The sequence below is a fragment of the Ambystoma mexicanum genome, chromosome 1q (assembly GCF_040938575.1).
Source record: "Ambystoma mexicanum isolate Mex_15411 chromosome 1q, UKY_AmexF1_1, whole genome shotgun sequence".
Lineage (NCBI taxonomy): Eukaryota > Metazoa > Chordata > Amphibia > Caudata > Ambystomatidae > Ambystoma > Ambystoma mexicanum.
This window is the reverse complement of record NC_090922.1, coordinates 868,998,355-869,019,005: the sequence shown is the minus strand read 5'-3', so window position 1 is coordinate 869,019,005 and position 20,651 is coordinate 868,998,355.

Here is a 20,651-nt window from a genome sequence, read left to right as displayed (position 1 = left end):
CCGCAGGTTGTTGTCCATATCCCACCAGATCAGATCCTGGTGGAGATGTTGTGGTATGCTGACCTGCTCCGCCTGCAAACCCTTCGCCTCATTTTGTGCCTCATTTGTGGCATTGCAAGAAGACATGCAGCCATAATTCCCTACAGGTGTTGGTACCACCACGCTGAGGTCACTGCTCTGTTGAGAAAATGCCCAGTGGCCCACTTGATGGCTGTGACATAGTCCTCCTAGGGGAAGATCCACTCGGAGCTTGTGTCCCAAATAAGGACCAGGAAGGTCAGGCTGTGTATGGGCACCAACTGAGACCTTTTGAGATTGATAGAAAATCCCAGGTCATATAGCGTACCCATGAGGGCGGATGCTGTAGGTTGGACCGCCTCTGGAGATCTCGCCCTGACTAGCCAGTTGTGTAGATATGAAGAACTTGCGTCGTGAATAGGGCTGCCACTGTGTTCATTAGCCTTGTAGAGACCAGGTGGGGGGTGAATTGAGTCCAAATGATAAAACCCTGTATTGAAAGTGAAAACCCATGATCCTGAATCTCAGGAACGATCGATGGGGTTGCCAAATCAGGACATGTAGGTAGTCATCCTTCAGATCCAGGGAGCACATTCAGTCTCCCGCACTCTATGAAGGCTGGGGTAACCATCTTGAACTTTTGGAGAGGGAGGGAAAGGTGAAAGGTTGAAAGGCCTAACACAACTCTCAGGCCAGCCTGGTTCTTTCTGTGTATGGTGAAAATGTGTGAATAGAAGCCCATGCCCTGCTGTGAGGCTGGGACTTCCTCTACTGCCTGGCTCGCTACTAGCGAGCATATATCCGCCAACACAGTTCCTGTACCAATCTGCGGGAGCGGAGGGGAGAAAAGAGGAGAGGGAGGAATGGGGAGCCGGAAGCCCATGGATACTACTGAGAGGATCCATGGGTCCGTGAACCTTGTCCATCAGCGGTGTGTGTGAAGGGCAAGCCTGCCCTCCACTGGAGAATCGTGGATCCGGATGGGCCTGTCACTATTTCTTCCCCTCTGAGGCTGGGGCTGAGAAGGGGGACTGGAAAAAATCCTTGTTAGCTGCCTTGTGTTGTTTGCACCTCTGCTGGCTAGGGGATCTATCTGGTTGCCTGGACCGTCTCTCCTGATAGCCTCTGAAGCCACCGAAGGACTGACCCTTGTCCGAGAGCCGGTGCATTTGCTGTAGGTTTTAGGAGAGGACTTGGTGAGGATCAATAAAGATTTCAATGTCTGCGAGCTATTCTTTATCTCATCGAGTTCCTCATCTGTCGTTGAATGGAACAGTCCCCCCCCTCGAAATGCAGGTCTAGTGTGTTTTCCTGCACATCTGGAATGAATTTTGTGCCCTCAGCCACGCCATCCTTCTCATGCCCGTGGCAATGCAAATGTCCCGACCTGAAGTGTCATTGTGGGCCACCATGGACTCCATTATATCATGTGCCACGATTTTGGCCTCAGCCAGGCCAGCCCTGAAGCAAGCCTGGCTGTGGGTAGGGAGCTCAGGGAACAAATCTGCAATCTCCCGTCATTACTTCTGGTTGAAAGCAGCAACATTGCATCCATGTTGGCCTGGCGCAGATGGAGAGTGGCGTTGGAATACATTTTCTTCCCAAGCGCCTCCAAGATCTTTTTCTCCTTGCCCAGAAGTGCCGAGGCTGGAGTCACCGAAGAAGATTGTGGCTTGGAGTACAGTTATTCTGCCGCTATCACTGAGGAATATGGTTGGGGGTGCAACGACAATGAGAGGAGGTGCCCTTCTGTTTGCCTGTATTTAGCGTTGAAATGTCTATTGGTAGGCTGGGTAGAGTGTGGCTGAGCCACCCTTTTTTGGCAAGCACTACTACGTCCTTCTGATGTGGGATTCCCTTTCTGGCAGTAGGGCATAGTGTGAGAACTTCTGTCAGTACCCCCACCTCCGTCTGTTCCACCTGTGGCTGTGGGATTCCTAGGTACTCAGCCAGGCCCGCCAGCCGCTCGTGAAAAGCTTTGGCTGATGATGGAGTGTCCAGGTCCTCCTCCTCGTCTGTGTTTACTGTTGTGTCCTACAGGTCCGCATGAACCAGAGGAGTTCTGGGCGCAGGCAGCTGTGGCATTCTGATTATCAGTGCCGGTGGTTGCTTAGGTGGTACAGGCATGGGGGCCGGGGCTGCCGTGATTGGTTTTTGCATGGGAGCCGGGGGCTGAGCTGGACCCAGGGGTGGTGTGGCCTTGGGTACTTGCAACTGAGCAGGAGGGAGCATGTCCCTTATCACATCCCTGAGGATGGTACCCATCTGTGGTGATCTCATGAGTGCAAGGAACTTCTCGAAGAACCTGTCTTCACAGGCCAGAGGAGTGCCTGATGGTATAGGCATAGGGGTCGGGCCCTGAGGCTGCAGTGTCCTGGGTGTGCCCTGTCTCAATGCAGAGGGCGAAGTATACCTGCCCTGCGAAGTGGATGGATAGTATGTGGACCAAGTGACAGGGGGTGACCAATCTCACCTGGAAGCTCTTTCCCCTGTCTGGTCTCCGAAGGGAAAGGCGACAGGTGTGCCGCCATTTTGTCTGGCCCGTGGGCCATTTTGTTTTGTTCCGTGCCACGTGCCTGCGTCATTGAACTTGCTGAGCTGGGAATGGCTTCCACCAGTGAGCTGAGCAGTGGTGGTTGAGGGCTACCCTGCACCTCAGGTCGGGGCCTGGTAGGCAGAATGTCCTCGGCTGCAGTGCCGGTAGTGCTGCATGCAGGCGCCCCCTCAGACATGGGTCTGGTGTTAGGGCATAGCCCCTCGGGCTGGAACCTGGTAAAAGAGCCTTGCAGCTTCTCAGCAGTAACACTGGTAGAATCTTGTGACCCCCTCGGCCTGGTGGCTTGTAGCTGGAGTAGCCTTAGTAATGTTGCTGGTCTTAGCATCTGATAGGTCCCTCCCGCTTGGGTGCTTCCTAGGGAAGGAGTCATCCTTGCAGGGTGCGAAGGAGAACAGGGCACCTACCTGTAGCCGGTCAGATAGCACAGCGAGTAGAGCGCTCGCTTTGACAGCCGTGCAGAGCCTGTCGATGCAGGTTCAAATCCCGCCAAGCCTGCCGATGCAGGTTCAAATCCCGCCAGGGCCAAACTCTCGATAATTGACCACCACACACCATAGGTAATAATAAGCAGCGCTCAGATGCCTGAGGATTCGTAGCACTATAAAAAATCAAATAATAATGATTATTATTACCTTGGGCCTGGTCTTCTGCTTCATGGGCGCTTTGAGGTTCTCTGGAGGCGATCTTCGAAAGAGCTCACGCCACCTGGCTAGTGGGTTTTTGAGCGGGTGCAGAGTCAAGGTATTGCGCGTGATACAGCCGTCCCAGCCGTGGTCTGGGCCAAGGCACCGGAGGCAGAGGGTGTGGGGGTCGGATGTTGGGAAGGGACCCTCGCAGGCTAGAAACCTGCTGAAGCCGCCATTGTCAACATGCAGCGGTGAGGAGCATGGCACTAGAGGACAAAGAAGTACCTAGTAATTGAAAAGAGAAAAGAAGACAAGAATACTTCTCCAGGGAAGAGCACATGGAATTACATGGCCAGCGGCCTAACCCAGCAACTCTGGTGAAAGCGGTCTGTTCCTGTCGATGTGGAAAAGAGGACTTGGGAGTGGCACCGGTGGGCGGAGTCAGGGGAGCACATGCTCCCAGGGCCGTGCCCCCGCACGCATCTAAATTTAAAGGGGAAGATGATTTTTTCTGGTGTAAAAACACTGCGCTGATCTGAGTGGACATAGAAAGGGAGGCAGAACATTTAACACCAAGATTTTTAACAACTGCTAGAGGGACAGGGACAGAACCAATAGACGAAGGCCAGTAAGAAGGAGTCCAAATAGATGTGGCAGAGCATAGCCCACCACCATAACCTCAGATTTGCCCCCGTCCAATTTAAGCCAATTGTCGCTCATCCTGCTCCCATCGGCCTGCAGACAGTCCCTTAGCTGAGTGGCATGGGAGGGGTGAACACGGTCCAGACGTACTATGATCTGAGTATCATCAGCAAAAGAGTAACACCTGAAGCTGTGGGAGCGGATAAGAGCAACAAGAGGCTGGATATAAATATTGAACAAGGTGGGGGAGAGGTCAGATCCCCGGTGAACCCCACAAACCAAAGAAGATAGAGCAGGGCAGAAAGACTGAAGAGATACTGACTGGGAGCGATTTGAGAGTAAAGAATGGAACCAACAGAGAACCAAGACAGAAATCCCAGTGGCAGAAAGACGAGTGAACAGGATGGAGTGGTCAACAGTGTCAGAAGCAGCTACCAGATCTAACAAAATCAATGCTGCCACTACACCCTGATCAGAAAAAGAGTCAAATCATCAAATACTGAGACCAAAACAGTTTCAGTGCCCTGACCTGGCCTGAAGCCTGACTGAAAGGCATCAAAACGACATGTGTCTTCACAAAACTTCCCAAGCAGGGGGGCAACCAGCGATTTCAGCAACTTCATAAAAAAAAGGAAGAAACGAGATAGGGTCGAAAATGTGCAAGAATCAGAGGATTGAGGGAAGGCTTTTTGAGCAATGGAATAACCAATGCATGTTTCAGGTCTGAGGGGATCGTACCCACGGAACAGGATTGATTAATAGCAGCCACAGCATTGGTGGCAACTGAAAGCAGATGGAAGGAGGCACTGTAGACTCAGTGGTTTGACTCCGGACTAATGAAATATGCTCATAAATATATCAACTATTTTGTGAATAAATAAGTCAGCAAGTGAGCCACACACATTTTGAGAGGGGGGGTAGAGTCAGAAGGGGGTGCCTTAGTGGACAGCGAGAGAGCAACCTTAAACAGTTCTTTAGGCTGATTAGTGGAACTCTCAATTTGAAGAGTGATAAAGTTGTGTTTGGCCTCACTAATAGCTTGATGGTAGCTGGTATAAATAGCTCAGAATGCGGCTCTATCACAGGGTGAATAAGAGGAACGCCTTTCCGTTCGGCTTGCCTGTGTTTAAGGCAAAGTAGTTGAATATTGCCGTTAAACCAGGGCTCCGAGGTTTGACCCTGAACTCTGATGCATTTGAGGGGGTCGGCCATATCATCTGCAGTGGTAAATATCTGAGATGGAGAAGAAAGATCCAAACAGGAAGTGGCCAGGCACGGATCATTAATACAAGAGGCAATCTGGGGCCGGTCAACTGACTGCCAATTGTGTTTCCACACATTCTGTTTGTATACAATTTTATTGATTGTGTTACGATATCCTGCAAAGGGAATGAAAAAAATGACCTAACTAGATGACAGGATTTATTGTACTCTGTGGAGAATAATGAGAGCAAAGAGGAAGTACTGAGGTTAACTGCCACTAGACAAATTAAAGAATCTGTGGGCCAAGGTGCGATAGCAATTGGACAGACTGCATACTATGCCTCTCTAAAAAGCCTTTCCAGACACCCACAACAAAGTCAATCCCCGGTATTTAAGCCGTTGGGAGAAAAGTGGAGGCAGGAAGACTTGAAATTTCAAACTGTAAGAGAGAGAATTCCATTTACATCCATTCACCATAAGTGTGAGAATAATCTAGTAGGGGTCGATAATAGTGGGGAAGTGGAGTTAGATAAATGTGTGTGGGTAGAAAGATTGTTAACAACAGATGATGACCTGATTTTGAATCGGAGTAATGTTTTAAATCTTCTACACCTTGTACCTAAGCTAAGATTGATTGGCTCCAAGGATATAAGGTTGGTTGAATTTGTAGGTGAAACTAAATTGGATAGGGTCTTACTCCACCTGGAATCTCATATGGTAAAACAAACATTATTAGAAGCAGCACCTTGTCTATTACTGTTGCGCTATGATCTAATTGCTGCAAATTGGCCAAAGGTAATGACGGGATGAATGAGTCACGAAATTAAAAGTGGAAAATGAACATCTCATGTGATTGAGGATTATGGTAAAGAGATAGAAATAGCAGGTAATAGTGCTCTAGATGGGAGGAGAATGAAGAGCTGTTCGGGATGTTTCAGAATGAGAGAAGATGCACCCCCCCACAAAGTGACATGTGGAGGTTTAAATAGCACATAAAGGAAGGTAATCTACAATTATTGCTATACCCGAGAGAGAAGCGTCATGGGAGTGGATAGCAGATGCCCTAACACTGAAAAAGACGAATTAGCTCAAGTGTGCAGAAGAGGTGAAAGGTACAACTTTAGGGTTGTGGAAAACACGTGGCTTTGCGCACCGGTTTAAAAGTGGAAATTTATATTCAGGGTGTATTGGTATTTTATGTCTGCAGGAGACTTTGCTGTGTACTCTCCCGAGTTTAGATGGCTACACGATTGTATTGAATCCGGCGATTAAGGGACATAAGGGGAGGCCCTCCTCAGGTGTAAGGATGGCAATAAAAATGGGATTGAAATAAAGATAGTGGAGTATAGAATCCCAATACATGTACCCAAATGGTAAGGCTAGTCTGGGACCCTGTTAGATACCTGGGATGTCCCCCTACGGTTGTGCTTAATTTATATTGGAATCCAGGAGCAATTGAAGACAGAGCCTTTTTAGATGAGGTTATGAACCTGGTCGATGAGCACTATGTCGATATTGTTACCCCATGTATTTTTATTTGGGGGGATTGAAATATTACTTGCTTAGATGAAAGGAGAGAGGTGTTGTTGGAACTCTCATTATGTGCTAAACCACTGGAAAAAAGGGATTTGGTATGGTTAAAAGAGATGGGAGTTGAGAGGCATACATATGTTAAATGGCCAAGTACAGGGGGCATCCTGGAGTGTGTAACTTGGAGCCGAGGCTCACAGGTGGCAAATTTGGATTATATATTTGCTGATGGACAGGTATTCCTGGAGATCTGGACATTTCAGATCATCACCTCCTTATGTAATTATGATGCCATCTTGCAAATGAGTTGGGTTAGAGTGAAGAAGGTGGAGAACGGATATATATATTCCCAAGGTAGAAGTTGCTCATGGGAGAAATCATTTAATTCTTCCACCTGAGCGAATAGGGGAATGTGTCAATTGTTATTAGAGCAGTATGTATAGGATTTCGGAGAATCGAATTCACAGAACCCTTGAATATGCCCCAATTTTAGCAGACGTTATGGAAATGAAACAGCTGCATTACCGCCACGGGCATGTGTTTGATGAAGAATTTGCTCAAATGAAAAAGTCTCTGAATGCCGATATTAAGTTACTTTTGTTTCACTCTAAAGGGAAAATAGCTGAATGAATTAAAAAAAGGAGTCAAGAATATAAGAATTGGCTGCGATCATGTAAGACTTTAATGTTATAGATTGACGCTGAGAATATGCTAAGAGCACTGTGTAAAAGGCGCTCTGGGGATATTTAGCAGCTTCTGAGTAATTCAACACTCCACAATTGACATTACAGACTAACACAGTATCGAAAAGGTATGTGGGTAAGGCATTTTCAGACAGTCTTTGCCCAATCCGAGGCTGGGGTGAAATTTGTAGAGCGGAGAACTAACGTGGAGTGGGTAATCCCCCATGATAAGGAGACTATTACTTCATTGATTTTTTAAATCTAGCAATTCTAGAGCCCCCAGCCCAGATGGCCTGTTAAATGGTATTGTAAAGGAGCAGCAGGAGAGTTGGGCTAATTTTTTTATGGCTCTTATTCAAACAAGTTGAGAAAAATCATGAACTCCCTTCTACGTGGAAATCGGGAATTATAGTGCCAATATTCAAAAAAGGGTTGATAGGGCAGACCCTAAAAATGACCACCCTATTGCCTTTTTAGACGTTCCCGGTAAAATGTTCGCCACCTTGGTTCTTGAATGTTTAATTGGTTGAATTGAAGAAGCTAACCAGAAAGATATTTTCCGCGCAGTCTTTCTTAAAGGGACTGGCACTAGTTTGAATGATTTTATGTTGAATATTTCTAAGACTAGAATGTTGATGCGTCAAACTAAAATGTACTTCACTTTTATTGATTTTATGCAAGCATTTGATAGTGTAGATCAGGTATTATTCTGGGCAAATATGGGTAAATGTGGATGCCCTAGAGGCTTGGTAGACGTGATTAAAGGTTTATATACCGCAACCATGTTAAGAGTTCGATTGTAATGGGAGGGGAATCTATGGAGAGAAATTAAAACCCACAAAGGTTTGAAACGAGGCTGTCCTTTGGATCCGGCTCTTTTTAATTTATTTATTTTGGACATGGGGGATAGCCTGGGGAAGGTGAGATCTTTCCCACCTCGACATGGAGGGGAGGCCATACAGCTGGATGGTGTATGCTGATGATCTGGCCCTTCTAGAGCAGACAATTATCGGCCTGCAGCACAAGCTGGATGACCTGCACCTATGCGTGGAATCGAATGGACTGGCTGTGAATGTTCAGAAATCAAAGATATTGGTTCTACAGCCTGCCCTGCAAAAATGGAATGTGCACCTTAGGTGGTTTTTGAATCCGGACATTTTACAAAAAGTGGCGAATTTTGTTTATCCGGGAGTCTGTATTAATTCAAGCATGGCAGATAACCCCAGAATTCTAGATTTAAAGTCAAAAGCCAAAAACCTGGCAGCTCAAGGATGTGTCGTACTGGGACGGTAGATCGTTGATGCCAGTATTGCACTTTTATAAACAAAAGGTGGTTGGAATGTTAACCTACGAGGCAGAGTCTTCTATTGGCCTTTCTTATTAGATATGGACATACTTGGAAGGTGTTTTCTAGAGGAGAGTGCGCTCCCTCCTGAGGGGAGTACATAGTCAATTTATTATATTTGAGTCGGGCCTCATCTCTGTATGTAATGGTGTGTTCGAACATTCTGTCTCTTTATAGGAAATGCTGTTGGAGAGTCCTCTTTCATTGTTTCAAATTTTAAAAACTTCTATAATGAAAGGATATTAGTTGAATGGAAACAAGCATGTGTAGCCATTTTTTATAAGTTAGATCTGACAGAGGACGCTTTGGGAAATAATCCTGGAGCAGTCAAAAGGTAACTGTGTAAGATGAACTGGATCCAGACACAGGAAGAAGCCACATCGTATAAGCTATACTATCGTGTTATTCATGAGACTAGGGCCCTGATTCATGGATTATTTGCACCGAAAAAAGAGGGATTCGTGCGCCATTCTGCCTGCAAATCCCTGTTTAACAAATGGGGATTTGCGGGCAGAATGGCGCACAAATTCCGTTTTTCTCAGCGCAAATAATCCATGAATCATGGTGTTGAGCTCTTAATATGCTACCTATGTATTTAAGAAATTTCTGAGCCCTTTTTACAGGCATCAATTTTCAAGACTACGTTTGAATTTATTTTTAACAAAGGAAGTGTTGGTGGTCGGTAGAGTAAAAGGTAAAAAGGATTTGGTATGTAGATTCTGTAGGAGGCAGGGAGTAAGCATATTGCTATTTTCAACAGGTTTAACTAACCAGCGTACTTTGCACTTGGGAAGTATTGCGAATAGAGTCAATAACATGTTCACAGAAGATTGCTGGATAATTTTATTAAGTGAGAAAATGTGTCATTGGTTTTAGCAGCAATTAATAGCCTGATTCATGGAATTATTTGTGTGAAAAATGCAGATTTGCGCGCCTTTCTGCCCGAAAATCCCTGTTTGAAGTATGGGGATTTTCGGGCAGAAAGGCGCGCAAATCTGCGTTTTTCACGCAAATAATTCCATGAATCAGGTCTTCAGAGGAGACTTGTAATGAGCCTATACACACTAAAGTTGGATTAGTGAAATGAGATGTGTTTTGGGAAATACGTGATTATGTGTAAATTGTTATTAACTTTGTGGGTGATTATTATTTTTTACTGTATAAGATTGATGTATAATGAAGTTTTTGATGTAATTTTAAAGATAGCAAAAGGTTTGTATTAAGCCAAATGCTAATAAAAAACAATACCTACAAATTAAATTCCACAGGTGAAAAGTGTACAATTTAGTGAACGATTTAAAGGTAACAATGATTGGGTGGATTAAATACTGGGACCCAGTTGATTTAGGTGTCACCAATTTGATGAAGCACTCGACCAAACGATGAGGCTCACACCTGGTTCACACCCCAGCCCTCACTTTAACACAGGTGTACCAAATAGGTGTTCAATTCAATGCCATCGCTGTCACACAGAGCAATAGGTATCAGATTGCCTTTGTGCCGTAAAGGACGCCTATGCTGCACCTGCCTCTGAAGCACAGCATGCCTGTTTACAGAGCAAGAGAATGCAGGTGTCAGTGCCCCCACCCAACCCCAATTGCACAGCACGGTGCCCTCTAGTGGTGTAATGGTAATCATCACCTGTGATGCTGGAAATTATTTGGAAGGACAGCGCCTCCTCGTCCCTGTCCCACTATTACCCTAGTCTGGGTTTTGTGCATAGGAGTCCAGTTTTAACCCCTGGCAGTGCAGCATCTTTATTTCTTGGTGAACAAGACCCATAGGATACCCCTATGGCACCCATGGCAAGAGGTACATCTTGGTACCCCTACTGTGTGATGGTTTGGGCACCTGTATGTTGCCCCGCAGACCAGGGTATGTGCTGGCGGCAGCTACATGCTGATTTTGCAGTGGCTCTGGGTCTCCCCCATTTTTGGGACACCCCGGCCCTGCCAAAAGAATCAATTGATTCCTGAACAAAGGTAAGATGGCTATTGGCATTGCATTTTCCTTCCTGTTTCTCAAGGTCCTGAGAGAAGCCCTGACACTGTTCCCTTCCCCTGATTAGATGTTTGGTGGAAGGACCACATATGGCCCAGCGGCTGCTTTTCCCAGAAACTGCTTGTTTTGGGTACACCCTAGGGGCGGGGCCTGAATGAATGGAAAGAGGAGTCAACTCGCATTCTGTGTTGTGGGTGTCTATTTGTGGCAGTGTGTCACAATGCTTGAGCCAGCCCTTTCTGAAATTGGAGTAAATGCAGTGAGTGGTCTGAGCAGCTGGGAGTTTCCCGCAATACACATCCACTGTTTTGGGTGTCTGGTTTTGGGTGAATGACCTGCATGCCTGTGAGCCTGATTGGGAGCTGCAGGAAGAATGCACCAGTGTGTGATTGGCTGACTGAGCCTAGTTCAGCCTGAGTGAATGGGGGGATTTGTATATAACAGAAGACCCCTTACGTACGTCTGTGTCAGTAGCTTGGAATTTTCCTGGAGACGTATCCTGAATTCAGCTAGAGGAAAAAGTCTGCTGCTGCAACTCTTCACAAGATCCAAAGGCTGATGTGCCGATTCAAGGACTAGAGGGCCTGGACAGTCGACCTATTCCAATAGCTACGAGGTTATATCATGCAACTGCTGTTCTTCACCCAAAGTGTCCTGCAAGCCAGTCCCTGAGGGCCTGCCCTCCTGCAGAGATATCTTTGTCAGACCAGAAGAAGAGTAGCCGGACATCTTGAGCCGAGGAAGTCCACCAGCATCATCCAGGGTCCGGAGGCTGTCGGTCACCATTGGAAAGCAAGATTGCCGTGTATCCCCAAGAAGAGTGGTACCCTGGCATAGTGCTGCTCAATTCCCAGTGCTTGCCAAGTTCCAACCAACTGAAGAAATCTTCAAGTGGCACTACAACCCTGACATCTGTCCACTTTTCCCCAGCTGAGGAAGTCCAGTGTCACTGTCTGCAGAGAAGTGTCTGCCACTGGGTTTCCCGCCACTCTGCATTGAAGAGCGAGTCCTGAGGGTCCAGACTTGGTGGAGGTCTACAAGGCAGTCCAGTGCTTGGGTCCAACTCACCAGAAGCCTTCATGTTATCCATCCTGTGGCTGCAGCACTAAATAATTAACCAGAGACAAACCGTGAACCGACAAAACCAGACACCTACTTCTACCACTGCACCCGTCGCCACCAAACGTCATCGATGTAAACCAAAGGACTCATCCTCGCCTCCAAAGCCTTGTCAAGGTCCACAGCGAGTTTCAGCTTTTTGGGACATCCGCAGACGGTGTAGCAACCCGACCAATGAGAACAACGTGACGGACCATCACTGCTTGGTTCCCTTCACCTGCTTGACAGTAACAGCCCAGTGACGACTTCTTCCAGAGGGGGACCATCCTTATGAGGTATCATCAAGAAAAGCTGGGAGACTCCACCACTTTGCCTTTCCGAGGCACCCAAGGTACTGTGACGAGGAAGAGGGGCTGCCTCCCTCAGAGTTCACCCAGGGGTCTCAGATTCATCTTGGGTCCAGCTCCCCTGTCGCTTCCCAGGTACTTTGGGGTGGTGCGACCTGTAAAGAGAAAAGCACACAATTAATGAACATTTAAGGACTGGGCATTAACATACAAGCAAACTATAAATTACCCTTTTATTGCAGGTTGCCCAGGTGGGGGGATCCTCACACACAATTGCATTTCATCATGAAAAGTATTCTACCAATGTTCTAAATCAATCTGCCTGCATATCTACATTTGTGGTTTGAAGTTAAAATAGTACTTAATAATGTTAGTGCATTTTATGACATATACACATATACCAATTGGTGCATTATTACTGAAGCTAGGAATAACTGTGGTACCACATAGTAGTGTATATATTGTGTTAAATGTTCAAGTAGAGTTTTCTGAGTACAAAGTGAATCTTATTTATTTGTGTATATATTCACCTAAACCCAATTTAATCTAATAAAGGAACTATGTTAGCACATTACATAGTGTGTGGACATCCCAATGTGGTGGGCCTGGGTATTCACTGTACCTAAGAACTAGCCTGCATCATCTCCCTTGAGTCTCAGCCTTGGCTCCTCATCCATTGCTGCCCTTTGCGAGTATTGTCTGGGGTGCCTGTGTGCAGAGGCGTTGCTAGGGGGTGGCTAAGGGGGCTATAGCCCCTGATGTTTTGGTGGTAGCCCCGGATAGAATCTCAGGAGCTGCAACCGAAAGGCTAGCTAGCCCCCAGTCCCAACAGTTCCGACATCAGTGTAGTCCTGGGTCTTTTCCAGACCTAGCAACACCCCTGCCTCTGCCTCTGTGCCTCCACCCCAACCATATAGTGGGTAGTGCCACAGACACCCCCTTCTGGTCTTTACAGCACCTCAACAGACTATATACAAGAACTATCAAGGAGACTTTGAGGCTACAGATGTTTCAGATGTTTAAATTATGTTGCCGATTCACCCTGTAAAATAAGCAATATGTACCAATGCCGTTGGCATGTATGATAAGATTGACTTCCTCTGCCATTGTTTTACAGGGCCAATCTGTTGCCAATTAGCCCATCTTCTCCTGGGCTATCTCTCTTCTCTGCAGCTAATTGACTTTCTGTGGTCTGCTTAGTCCTTCAGATTTCATCCATGGCTTCCATAGCCCTGCCTGCTGCAAGAACTACATCTTGAGCTAATTTGTTCTTTCCAGACTGTGTATATGTGCCCTGATCTTCAAAAGTTCACAGGCACATTTAGTGTAGAAGTGGGCAAGAGGCCTGTCTTATTTTCTAGTGTAACCCCTTTATTCCTTTCTCTATAACTTGTATTGTATGTATAAATCAGTCCTGACACTCGGGCACTGGACACATCCCCATAATAATATTCAAGTTAATTGGAATCACTTGAATCTTCCAGTCCCGCATTCTCCAACTAAATACTCACCAGTAGAACATGGTCTCGGAGTCCCATGTTCTCTAGGGGGTGTTTCACCACCCTGACATACTTGGGCCCACTCGAGACTTCCACCTCATGGCTGTCCTTCTCTTTGCCAATACCCATGCCAAGTCTATCATCCTGTTTGCTGGTTTGGCGCTCTGTGGCCGCAGGAACACCCTGAGTAAACAAGCATCCGGTTTCCAGGTGTATCTAGTCACCCCTCCCCTCTGGAGCTGTGATTCTATCGGGCATTCCCAGAACATGTGTATCATGTCCGCCCTCCCTTCTTCACACCTGGGGCATTCTCTCACTTTTGAGAGCAGGAATCGTAAAATGAGATGCAGAGTCATGTAGGCTCTATGCAATACATAAAACTGGGTCAATTTAAACCTAGCACTCCAAGAGAACTTTTTTTTGGGTATAGCAGCACTTTAGAACATTCTGGCTCTGTTAACACCCTGCCTATGCTTGCCTCTCAGCTGAGCCTTATTCTGGTAAGATCTTTCTGGAGTGCCTCTAACAGTCCCTTATACAGCCTGGACACTCTGTGCCCTCCCTCTGAAACTGCATACATTAATCCCATGCTAATCCTCCGGAAGATCTAGGAAGCTCTGCCACCTCTCCCGCACCTCATATACCATCCTTGAATGTGTCATGAACTGCCCCCGGTGCACCCCCATTCCCCTCTTCAATCTTTGAAAACTCAAGGAGCCCATCAGGGGAAAGTAGATCCCCCGCCGTCACTACACCCTGCTCCTCCCATTGGGACTTCGTCAGTTTTAAAACAGCTGTACCATACCCATATGTTGCCACGAGCAGTATGTGGTGAGAATAGGGTTTCCCAACTTTCTGCAACACCTTGGCTCTGTCCCACACCCTCCTCCATAACCACACAAGTTAAGGGGGGGTCATGAACCCTACCCTTCTCCAACCAGAGCTCCTCTTTCAGCAGATAGGGGGCAATCGTTTCTTGCAACAGGGTGTGCTCCATCGTTTCTGTGTCCGACAGCCATCTTGCTACATGTTGTAACTGCCCTGCTAGATAGTACAGCTCGAAGTGCGGTAGCAGCAGTCCTCTATCCTCATAATCCCTGCACAGCGTGTCTAGGGCCACCCTGCGCCTGCCCAGTCCCCATATGAATCCTCCCACCACTGCTCACAACTCTCTAAAGAAAGACTTTGGCACAAGATAGGAAAAAGTGATATAACAGTCAGGAGAGAGCGATCATTTTCAGCAACTCAATTCGTCCCATCACCTACAATGGCAATTTCTCCCAGAACTTAATTGAGCTCTCCAGACCTTTCTTAGCCCGAATCGTATTGTCCTGGCGTGTCTTCCCAACATTATGATATATAATCACTCCCAGATACCTAAACGTCTGGCTCTTTCACTATAACCCCAATTCCGGTAGGCATGACTCCTCCATTCCCGCCCACCCTCCCAAGAGAAATATACATGATTTTGCCTTACTGATCGATATCCCGGACAGTACCGCAAAGTTATCCAACACCTCTAGGTATTGTACTAGGTTATCTTCCGGCTACGAACATACAATAGCATGTCGTCCGCGTATAATGAAACTACATGATGTTCTCTGTCTACCAGGAGTACAGTATCCTTAAACGCCTTCTGCAAGAACACTGCTAGGGGCTCTGGGGCCAGCACATAGTGCATAGGGGACAGTGGGCATCCCCGTTTCATGCCTCTGTGAATATTGAGCCTTCCTGATATGTACCGTCCTGTCCTCACCCTTGCGACCAGAACAGAGTAAAGCATTCAAATCCACCTTAGAAATCCCTCTCCCACTCCAAATTTCCTCTGCGAGGCTAGCATCCACTCCCATCTCACAGAGTTGAATGCTTTAACAGCATCTAGTGCCACCACCACACAGCCCTCCGCCCACCTCTGAGTCATGTCAATGACGGCATGCAATATCCGTAAAATTCTCTGACGTAGCTCTTCCAGGGACATATCCAGTCTGATCCGGGTAGATCAGTGCTCCAATCACCCTTTTAAGTCTTTCCGCTAGGATGGCTGTAAGAATTTTACTATCCTGATTAATCAAGGATATTGGTTGATATGACTCGCAATAGCTTTCCCGGGCATCAGTATCGGCACTATGATGGATTCTTCTGTAAAATGGGCAGTTGTCCCCTCTCATACACCTCCTCAAAGGATTAAAGGATTGCAACAGCCTTGGCGCTAGGTCATCTGCAAATTCTTTGTAAAAATCAGCTGGAAGACCAACCCCCCTTTGCTTTTTGCCTGTGGGCAATGCCCCGATCACACCACATAATTCCTCTATTGTAAGCGGAACGCCCACCATCTCTGCCTGTTCCGTACTTAGGGTGGGTAGACCTATATCCAACAAGCTCTCCTCAGTTTCCCAGTTCTTATCCTCCCCATTAACATCATTTAGAGTTTGATAAAACTGCATAAACACTTCCTTGATTTCTTTCTGCGACTGCCATAGCTCCCTACATCCAACCTCTATCTCAGTAATGTTTAAATATTGGTAAGGCAGGCGCTCTGTTACCAGTCAAGTTATCTATCTCAGTAATCCTGCCCCGGTTCTCAGCCCTTCTACAAAGCCACGCCAGCAATCTACCCGGCTTATCTCCTTGCCCATGCAGTTTCTGTATGTATTTCAAATAGTTGTATCTGCCCAGCCACTCCCAATGCTCCCTGCCTCAGCAAGACAAGGACTCCTTCCACTTCCTCCCCCTTTTGATAGTTTTGTCTAGTTGTTTAATCGCCTTCTCTGCTAACTGCCGTACTAACTCCCTCTGGATCCCTCGGCTTTTCGATGGCAGCTCCCTGTATGACCACCTTAAATGCATCACATAAATTACAGCTTATTGAACACTTCCTTCATCGATGTAAGAAAACTCCTCTATTTACTCTGCCATACTGTTCCGGAATGGCCATCTCACAGGGATTCTGCTCTTAATCTCCAGGTGGGCACCAGGGCCGGCTGACCACACAGCACCCATTTGATTATCAAGGGAGAGTGTGATCCCTTCATATGTGGCAATCACAAATTAGCCAAGCTGCTCTGTCCCTATGAAAAAATAATAATTCTGCGTACATACCTTGTGAACAATGGAATAATACGAGTATTCCCTCTCGGTACTCTTCAACCACCCCCAGACTACTGTCAACTCCAACTTGTCCAGCAGCATCTTTAAGACTTTAGCTGGCAGGGATGGTGTGGTGTGTGTGCTGTCTAACCTATCTAGTATCGGCTCCAACGTACATTTAAAATCCCTGCCCCAGATCCACGTCATCCCACGGAAGTGGGCTTACCTTGTGTACAGGGAGTGAACAAATGTAGATGCAACTTGGTTGGGAGCATAAGTGATGACAATACATACTTTTCTGTAAAAAAAAAAAACATGCACCAGTACCATTCTGCCTTTATCTGTGCACATTTCAACCACCCAGAAAGGCACTGCTGGGGCTACCCAGATAAGCACCCATCTCGTGTATGTGGAGATGGTTGATCCATACCCTACCCCCTCCCATTTTTGAAGTGCGCAGGCCTGTTTATATGATGTGAGGTGCGTTTCCTGTAGCAATGCAACCAGTGCTTAATTTGTAAAAAAATAAGTGCCAGTGCCCAAACAATATTGGTCCCATAATGCTGGGTGCGGTGCTGCCCTCAGCGGGGGCGCGCCGGCTGTGCCAGTTCCGTGCTAGACCTACCTAGATCGGCCCACCAGCCCATCACACTGCTGCTGCTCCATGTCACATGTTTGGCGCTGTAGCAACTGCTGACACAGGCTAGTAGTAAATACGCAACTAAGACATGCTCCTCCTGTAACTGCGCCTCAATGCCCCCGGACTGTGTGAGCGCTTTAAAAATGCAAATAAATAAAAAAGCATTCTGTTTAAGTCACTGTTTCACTGTATTTGTCTCTACCCCTTCTGCCCCATCTGACAGTCTGTTAAAGTACACCAAGTATTGTTAATCGGTTACCTCGAGGAAGAGTACCCTCCCCTCAGCCCGTTCTTCAGTCACCTCATCCAGGTGTTTTGTGTAATCAATTTATTCTCAAGTCCTTATCAGTCATCACATCTCATAAATGCATCCCCCTTCACACTTCCTTCAAGCAGAAACATGGTGTTGTATAACTTGGAAAAAGTCATTTCTGCAAGGCATTGTTGTGAAATCAATGGCCTGTGCTACTTCTGCTTTAGGGCCTCTTTCCACCTTAGCACATATTAAAAAACGAAATATGTTTTGTCACCCAATATTCAGGAGCGAGAGGAAAATGCATATTCGGAGATCTCCTTCCCACTGACATGTTCTTGACATACTTCACTAAAGTGCGGGGTGTAACAGACACCCACCTCCCTATCTGAGGATTCCTATCTGAGGATTGCATGTGCTCTCATTCGGAGCACATGGTCGGAGCGTATTGTACCCAAGTTAAGGGGCCACATCTGGTGTATAAACCACACATCAGGATAGAAAACATGCGCTGGAATTATGTAAAAAAATGACAGCAAAAGACGGTTGAGAATTATACACGAATACTCAACTAGTGGTTTTATTTATGACGACAGATTCGTGGGCACGTGCACCATGTTTATCCCTGTCTAGTTTCCATGTGTGTATCTTTAAGCCTGAAATGGCATTTCAGAAGTTCGTCTTTGCATGGGCTATTTCGCGAAGTGCAGCCCGTTATGTTTCGGCCCAATACATACACCGTTCCGGGTCCCCTCGCTGAAGCTCATTTGTGCACTAATGAGGCCAATAACATTAAAAGGAAGAACGGAAACACCCAGGCATAAATTCACAGTTCATGTTTCGCTTAGATGAATGCTATCCAAGGTCGGACTGGGGCATACAATTGTCTCGAGTTGGGCTCTGCACCAATGAAAAAGTGGCCAAAGTTGCAAACAACAATTCAATCCTTTTGTGACAGACACTAGTGGGACCACGCTGCCGCCCGTGCCCCGCCCGGTCCTGGGCTTTGCCCTGCCTTGCCTCAATCACTTAGGCTACCTTCCCTGGGGCCGCCACGGCCATGCTGAGCCTGATGATGACAAAAATAGGTGCGCGGTGCAGCGGCCGCACGGGAGGTAAGATTTTAACAGAAAAAACATATATTTGGGCGGTTGGGGCCCATCACTTTCACAGTGATGGGCCACAGCCGCCACTCAAAATACGTTATTTCTTTTAAAACCTACCTTCCGTGGGGCGGGGCCCTGGCCACCGGCCCCACGGAAGGTCAGGTTTTCAAAGAAAAAAGTAAAAAACATATTTTTTGGTACAATCCACTGGCCCGGCCACCCGCGGCAGAGTCATCCAACTCAGTCTGCGGCAGCCGGCAGCCCCTGGTCTCAGAAATTGGCCTGGGCCTGGCACTGACTGCAGTCAGCAGCACACTGCACACAGGTCACACAGACAGAAGCCTGTGTGCGGACGGGCCCTTGGTGGGGTCCTGACTCCTGGGCAGTCAGGACACCACCAGGAGACCAAGCAGCCGCCCGGGCCCCGACCTGGGCCTTCCTTGCCTGATCACTTCACTGTGACAGGCTCAGGCTGCACCGCACGCAACAAGTGACCTACCTGCCTTGCCGGCAGGGACTTAGTCTCCTGTTGGGCCTCAGGGTGGGGAGGGGGGCAGGTGCGCACACTGGTACCCGCACAAATGAAAAAGCAGGCAGAGGGGGCCCCAGGAAGCAACTAGACCACAAAACGCAGTGCAGCAGGGCAGGCTCTCTCTCTCTCACAAGTCAGGAACGACGACTCCACGCCTCGACACTGTCACGATGCCTACCTCCAAGGAGCCAGACCAGGCCCAGCTACCCCAGAGGCCGACATCATGTCCCCGAGGGAATTCTCAGCAGCCCCAAGTAGGGGCCCTTTGGACTCAGTCCTGGCGCCTTTGTCGCCAGGCTCAAATTGGACAACAGCCCTGGCGCCATAGGCGCCAGGCTCATAAAAGATGACTTTGTGTTTAAAGGTGCTTGGTGTAAACTTACCTGATGCAGACCATGCTGCAACATCCGGGCCATCTAGAGGCCTCAATGGGACTACTTTCTCTTTGGGGACTACTTAACCACACGCGTGTGGCCGGAGGAAGAATACATACCTGAGAGGAAGGATACATACCTGGAACTACTTTGAAGGCTATTTAAGCCACGCCCAAGCAGCAACTCACGCTTTGCGTTGTTCTGCATCTAGCAGCTGGACGCTCACCGTGTCTGCTCCTGCATCCTGACTTCTGCCACGCCCACCAGCATCCTGGAACACCTGCAAAGGGAGAAGAGAAGAGAATAGGAGAAAGAAGAGTCCTTACCTGCTAAACCCGCATTCCGGAGACATTTCGCCGACGATCCTGAAAAGGAAGACATTCATTTTAAAAGCACATCGCATCGATCGCTGCAGCGCCGCATTCCACTCACCTTTACTAGGCGCCTCCATGTTCATCAGCGACCATCTGGATCCGCAACCACATTTCAGCGCCTAGGGAGAAAAAGACAAGAACAAAGGTGAGCTAGGGAAGAGAATAAGAAAACCTTAATTTGCCATCATAAGACTTACCTGTTGGTTCATTCCCACTTCATTTCGGGTCGGTGCCGCATCCTGGCATTTCCGGACCCCGGCCCCCAAGGGGAAAAAGAGACATCACCGTTAGTGAGCGAATGTTAAGACATTACCTGAATGCTCATTAAAGACTTACCTGATATCTACTGGAACTGCACCTTTCACTTCGGGTCGGTGCCATAACTCCGGCATTTCCGAACCCCGGCCCCTATGGGGAAAAAAGACACAAGCATTAGTGCATTAATGCAAGGACACTAAAGGAACCTCTCATCAAACAACTCACCAGAGTTTCCTTCGTCGGTTCTATTGCTCATCTCGGAATCTTTGTTCTGCACCTGAAATAGAGACAACGGACAATTACTATTTCGGGCTCATACTTATAAACAGAATTCTCACAGTACTTTACCGGGAAGGTCAAGCAAACTTGAACTCTCTACAATCCATGATCCAGTGAAGTAAATGGATTACAACACGCCCCTGCATCAGAAGCAGGATGGAGAGCTCGTCCTTTCAGACCCTAAGAAGGATATTTCTGCGACTCAGACAAGCCAGATTTGAAGGTCCGGTCCTGTCCA